At 33.3% G+C, this 7,304-nt stretch overlaps 1 long non-coding RNA gene across 1 annotated transcript; it reads left to right on the top strand.

Annotated features, from left to right (window-relative positions):
* Positions 1–330: 330 nt before the first annotated feature.
* Positions 331–6,319, top strand: LOC149782130 (uncharacterized). The gene is made up of 3 exons (XR_016414558.1): positions 331–449; positions 1,787–1,866; positions 6,173–6,319. It is a non-coding gene; the product is annotated as an uncharacterized LOC149782130 (long non-coding RNA).
* Positions 6,320–7,304: the final 985 nt, after the last annotated feature.

Below are 7,304 nucleotides of genomic sequence, written 5' to 3'. Positions count from 1 at the left end.
TAATCCAAACATATATTTATTTTATTATTAAAATATGTAACAGTATCAAATTATATCTAAGGTAGTTTTTTGCATGTTAGCCCTGCTCACAGCTACCCATAAATATGGTTGATTAAATATTTCTTGAAAGAAGATTTCAAAATCAAAGAAATACAATAAACTCGGTTATCGCTTACTTTATCGGTAGCCAATACACTTAATCCTACTTTGAAGATAACGTATTTACCGACGCGATCGTATTTTGAAATTAATCCTTTAATTAACGCGTGGTTCATTAATTCTACCAATCCTAAAACAAAAGACTAATCGGACCAAATGGGTTTGACTTAGGAACAACTGCAATAATCACCCAGGGCACAACACAGGATTTTACCAAAACAATATGATTATTGTGATTCTTTTCTCCTCTCTCTGGATTATATATTATGTACGTATAATTGAAATGAAAGGTAAAGTACCCTATAACTCGGAAATTCTCACACATTATTTTTTTTCTCACTTGAAAACACAAAACAGTCATTTTTATTATGTTCTTAATGGTGAAATATAGAAACTTATTGGCGTAATGCTTTTGATATTTTTCCATTCCTAATAACTTCACATGTGAAAGATATATCATTATAATCTCACATGTGAAAAATATATCTTTATATTTTCACATGTGAAATTTTAAGATTTCCAATCATGTCATGCGGTGCTTGACTGTGTATATCGACGCCACATTTGAAACTATCACGCTGTTTGTATCACGCGATTAAATATGTACAGTATTAAATAAGGAAAAGAAAACATGCTCTATTACAGGGAATATAACACAGATTACTGCCATTGGAAGAAATTATTTTTATTGCGCGTGGATATGTTAGAGTTCTCATATCCATCCGTATATTTTTCTTCTCGCCGCTCTGTCTGTCAGGCACACTACTTACAGAATAAAGTTTCGGTCACGATATATAAATATGTAAAGTATTCCAATTACATGTAGAAAATATAAGTATTATCACCACAGCTATTAATGGAAAACTCAGACGTTTTTGTAATAGTATCAACTTCTTCTGAGGGTGCGCTTATTGACAATTTTTCAAATAGTTTAAACCGTTCTGATTTAAAATTGATGCAATTTATGGCAGAATTTTTCAAAAAAACTCCTCGCACTTAGTACATACTATTGTCATCATATGTAAAGGTCAACAAAGATCAAACGCACTGTTTCCATGATTTTTATATAACATTATTGACCCAAACGGAGGGATAGGGGAGATGTGGGTCTATATTCACACTATATTTATGCTAGCATTTCGCTCACTATTCCTCATGTAATTATGGTTTTTTGCAAAGTCTTATAAACAGCTTTATATATTCAGTAAATACTCATTTTTTCCGGTGTTGATTTAGTTCTGAAATTTACTTGCTGGGCAGCTTGTAAAATTATTTAAAGTCGAGTTAAAATTGTTAGCGCCTTATTAAAAGCTTTTATTAATATTGTTGATCACCTTCTTCGTCTTCATCTTTATCTTTATCTTCATCTTCATCGTCATCATCATCATCATCATCATCATCGTCATATTATTATTATTATTATTATTATTATTATTATTATTATTGCTATTATTATTATTATTATTATTATTATTACTATTATTATTATAGGGCATACAGAATATATTAAAAGAAGATCTTTGTGAAATCAGAAAACAAAATTGCTTTGTCATATATTTATATTCCAAATTTGTAAGAAAGTATTGAATTTTCAATTTAATTTTGAACTGGTATCTTATGTTTACAGCATCATTGTTACAGAATGTTCTAGACTCCTAATCAGCAACCGTTCCGAAATGTTAAATAATAGAGTTCTGGGTCGCAAAGGTGAGGAAACTCCATATATCATTTTCGCTTTTGAGCTACGCATCCTTGGTTTTGGGATAGGTGCTTGATGCAACCTTATGTCGTTAAAAGCAATAGTCTACAGCAAATGAAAATCATACCGAGTGAGAAAAGAAAGGTTCTTTATGGCCCGTTTTGACACTGAACCTGGGACCCTATTTATCAGAATATGAAGGAGGAAAGGTAAATTCCACAGCTGAAACTTGATCTCTTTCTTCCATTACCGTCCATAAAGAAACTAAGCCAAATTTTATGTTCATTTGGCTCCTTATATATTTCTCTATTAACCAAGTCATAGTTTACTTTTCGTCGCTGGATCTAACTGGAGTTGCAGGCCCCAAAAACGTACGGATTGGGTAAATATATGCATGGTTCAACAACGTGAACTTTCTGTACTTACATGTATATGCAATTCTACGAAGCTTTCCTTCATCACCTTGAGTACAGAAATAGATATAAATGTAATAATCTGCTTACCATTCAATCGAATCTTCTTTCGGAACTAGATCACATGGAGGAATTAAAAAATGTATTTGAAAAAGATCAACTCATCTGAACCTCCTTGAATAAAACATTAGCTACTTCCTAAGCGATATGCGCCTGCAGAAACAACTCAGCAACACAAGATGATTGGTTCAAAAGTTACTTCTTAAATAATGAAAAAATTAAATAGGCAAAATTTAGTAGATTAATTGTTTACTTTATTTATTTAAAATCCAAAATTGCATGAATTACACTCAAATTCAATTTATATGCTGGCTTGTGAGACAATTCTCTTTCTCTGCTGAAAGGCGATCTTTCTTTAGGTGGCAGAGGCCAGTTTCGTAAATTGAACCCTGACAAATTTCTTAATGTATGACTATGGTGTGACTTTTTCAGATCTTATTGTTTACTAATTAAAGATATGAATAAATTTATGAACTATGTGTTGTTCCTGAAATTGATGTCAGGCTTGTACACCTTCCATAGCTACTCTGCAGTATGTAGATAGTGAAGTACCAATAGTCGGCTAGGAAGAAGAGTTAGCTTCCCATAGCAGTAAACACGTGGGTTTGGGGCACGTTGAATATCTCAGAAACGGCTTGGATGATAACTATTTTCAATTGCATCAGCCTGTTTAGTACACTGTTTTGCAGAATTATCATCTAGGAAAAGGGCTTGTGTTTGTACTGTGAGCATCAAATGGTGTCAAAATGACCTTCCAATGTGAAAGGTTTAGGTCTCAATTTGAGGTTGGGGTGCATAAACGTCTTCTGCTAAATACTGCCATTGACTTCTCTGGTCAAGTGGATACTATTGATATGCTTTGTTTTAATATCCACAAATATGGACCTTTCTGTCCTCACTTGTGTATTTTATTTTTTATGATTTTTTTATACTAGGACGGTGATTGTGGCATCAAATTTGTGTATAAAATCTGAAGCTTGACCTCTTAAGAAAAACAGATCTTCTTTATTGGTGTATAAAGGCAATTCTACTATATTTTCTAAATTTCAAAATTGCATTTCTTTTCTTGCTGACTCTCACAGAAATAAGATGCAGTGCATCCCTATTCACATCAATCAAACAAAATAAATAATTGTGCCACATGACAGGTCAAAATGATATGAGGCCATTGCCCTTTTGTGACTAAAACAAATACACACACCCATGAAGCATCAAGAGATGCTGACATTCCAAACTTATTTAAACTATCATCATATGTGATTCATCACCCCCAAATCTTAATAAAAAGGTATAAAAGCCAAAGAAAAGTTCCATAAGCTTTATTATACTGAATAATTAAATAACAGAGTGCTACCTTTTAGTATAAAACTATGGGGAAGGGTGAGGAAACAAAGAATAGACAGAGTAATTTCTTCAAGCCTGGTAATGTTCCCCACAACAAGGGGGAAAATGTGCATCAACCCAAAAGACACAGCAATATGAGGTCTGTTACATAAGGACAACAAAAGACAAATTTGAAAAAGGTATCCAAAGTTCCTATAATGCTGACATTGATGTTGGAGACATAAAGTGTACTACAAACTGTTGCGGCTCAAGCTATTACGTAAAGTGAAGGTGGAGAAATGTGTGAAAAACTTTGCGATGCCAAGACAAGTCCATGTCTCTATGCAATATGCAGACACTAATAAAACTTATCACTGCATAAACTACTTGTTAAATTTAAGTAATAGAATTGAATTGCATATTCAAGTTGTCTAATACATAAATCTATACCTACCTTTACCCAAAACTCACAAAAAGTTCAGAAAAAGTCTTAAAATCTTTACTGTGGCTACTTTCCACTATAAGCAGTGTTAAATTACTTACTTTTAAATATAAAGCTGAATAAAATGCATAAACTATTGAACAAAAGAGAAACAAAACAAACCTTGCAATCACTCAATTACAGTCAAAGGGGAGGTAATACACCTTGATTTGGCAAACCAAATAGCAAGCTCTGATTTACAGCTAAATGATTCCTTACTATTACTTGATAGTAGGTGCAGAGCAATATTGGCTTTATTAATAGCTTTTGTTTCAAATATGAAACCATATTTCTGACATGAAGCTTGTTTTCATCTATTCACAACAACATATCTGGTGAACAAAACACATATCGCTTAGTGCACACAGGAAAACATGCTGATGTGTGGGAAAATGTGTTCCGAGAGAACCAGTTCCTACACCCTGACTATAAAGATTTTCTATCATGGGACTTGGTACATGAAGAAAAAAGAGGTCTGGTGTGGTGGGAGAGAGCAATATGTTCAACATGTAGTTATACATCAAGAATGTTTCAACTGTATGAAGAGAGGTTGGGGAAGAAAAACTGCCTGTGTAAATAATGCAATACAGATAGAACTTTTGCAGTCTTATATTGGGAATGAAGGGTTGAAAACTATTATTTTAAGGGAAAGTGTCCCTCCCTGCTCCCTCAACAAAAGAGATGCAGAAAAGTTCCAATACTGTTTGCCTAAAACTTTAATGTACCAATATGAGAAACATGCTGAACTTAGAATAGGTGTCAAGGAGTTTAATTCTAGGATAAGAAATAAGACATATAAGTGATATTCAATATGACTCGAAATATAATAATGCAATTTACAGGTAGAGGCAATGCAGCATGTGCAGTTTTGTGCACAGTCCTTGATTTTTACAATGTTCTCAGCTTTGATCTGCTGAGTGTGTCTCTAAAGTTAAATGCTCAGTATTGATAAATAAGTGATTGTGACATAAGAGGCTTACATATAAAATCTTCCCCCACCCCCTTTTGGGGAATTGTTGCATGTGTTAAATGGTATTTAACCATATAGGCCAATCTGTGGGCACCATCATATGAAATTCTGCCATCAGGCCATACTATGCTCTTTTCCCCATAGCCTGAACTATCTACTGCCATTTCTAGTGTATAAAACCATTACCATCTGTGTTTGTATAGAATTTTTCTCCAAAATCACATGCAAACCATGAAAAAAAAGACTCCATTATGACTGCCAAATGCAAAAACCACCAAAATGATACTCTGGATGCACATGGTAACCATGGAAATGACAAGCTCATATTATGGTATAGGCCGCATATAGGACACACGGTACTAATTCAACTCCAATAGTAAACATATGGAAACATCATCATATTCAAAATTCAAGAACTTAAAATTTCTGGGTGCTGATAATGAAACCTATAATACACCATGCACATCTAACCTTGGTGCAAGCATATGTACAGAGAACACCATATGACCCGCGGCATTTTGTTTACATACATGTGTATGAAACACATGTTATTGATTATGCACCAAATGAATCAGGTGCTACTTTCATTATTCAGTACTCCTGAGTCAAGCCTGTTAGAATGCTAAAATTGCATCAGTAGAAATTTGTCTATATTTTTTTAAATTACATATAGGATAAGCTCTCAAAAGATATTTTTACTAAAATTTTAATTTTCATTATTAACCAATTATGGACCACAAAACCCGTAAATACTCTATTATTTCTTCACCCATTTCTTGACTGGTTCACAGTTCTTCCCTATAATTAGTACCGTGTGTCGTTCATGACCCCACTCTGAAGTTGACATAAGAGATTCGTATCTCACACTTAGGTGATAATAGGAAATGTTTCAGTGTTATGCATAGATCTTGAAATTTCTAGATTCAGTTAACAAAGGTGGAAAAGCTTAAAATTAAATGGCAGTTTCATGCATTTGACAATACACATACAGTTTCTTCTCTGAAAGTCTTATGTTTTCACTGAATGTTAAAAGTACATCAGCATCGCTTTTTCTTTTCTTTTTACAGGTCTCAGTCTGCATGGTAAAATATTAGGATTAATCGGTTAGGCATGCTTGAATTTCATCTAGATACTCATTCTGATCTACGTGCACAAGAGGCTTACTTTGATGGACAGATTTAGCTTCGGCAAGAGTTGTTTTATAAAGTCAGTTGTAAGTGAATTGTTGTCAGAGAAGAAATTTCTCTGTTTAATTGTATTGAGTAATTATGTATGTATGGTCAGTTTCAGTAGCTATGTATCAATGAATTGATTGATATGTTACTTTGTATGTCTGCCAGGTTCCCGCGCATTACTATATATAAATTCCAGCATGATGTAATGTTATTTGATTAAACTTTGATCTTTCCAGATTAGCTACGAGGTTGCAAACAATTTGGCATCTTTCAAGAAATGCAGTCAGTCGTAACTCACAATGTAAATAATGCAATTTTTTGCCGCAAATCTATTTTTTAAGTATTTGCCGTCTCTTATTTTGGTGGTGCCCTTGGCTTAGAATTAGGCAATTTAGGTATTGATTTAGGACATTTTTAATAAGGAAATAGTGAAAATAATTGTGCCTTCAGTTCGTTTTGCAGTCCATCGATGGAAAGGGTAAGTAACTCTTACATTATTTTATCTGGTCATGTTTATACACAAAAACAGACCCTCTTATTCCAGAATTCCAGATTTTTCGGGAAAAATATTATGCCTGTTGTTGGTAATAAATAAAAAGCAGGAGTATGAATTATTATGTAAAGAAAATATCCTTAAATAAATTAATAAACCCAATCAATTTCTTACATTTCGAGACAGACATTCATTTTTTACATCACGCATGCAAATATATAACTGATACTGGACGATTTCAAACATTTACTCAAATCGCGATTACTGTCATATTGTGTACATGTATCCCTCTCTCTCTCTCTCACACACACACACACACACACACACACACTCTCTCTCTCTCTCTCTCTGATCACTTTTCATTATTGTTATGTTGTGATGTTTAATATTTTGCTAGTACTTACATTATATAGGGAGAGGGTTAATCTAAGTTGTTAGAATTTGTGTCCAATCCTACTATAGTTATTTATCTGAATTCCTAACATTGTGCAGAATAAATACTCTCTTCCCAACAAGATAAAGTTTCTTCCA

This window comes from Sinohyriopsis cumingii, chromosome 15, assembly GCF_028554795.1.
Source record: "Sinohyriopsis cumingii isolate HCF-2022 chromosome 15, ASM2855479v2, whole genome shotgun sequence".
In the NCBI taxonomy this organism is placed as follows: Eukaryota; Metazoa; Mollusca; class Bivalvia; order Unionida; family Unionidae; genus Sinohyriopsis; species Sinohyriopsis cumingii.
The sequence above is the reverse complement of the archived record's forward strand: the minus strand, read 5'-3'. Positions and strand labels throughout refer to the sequence as shown.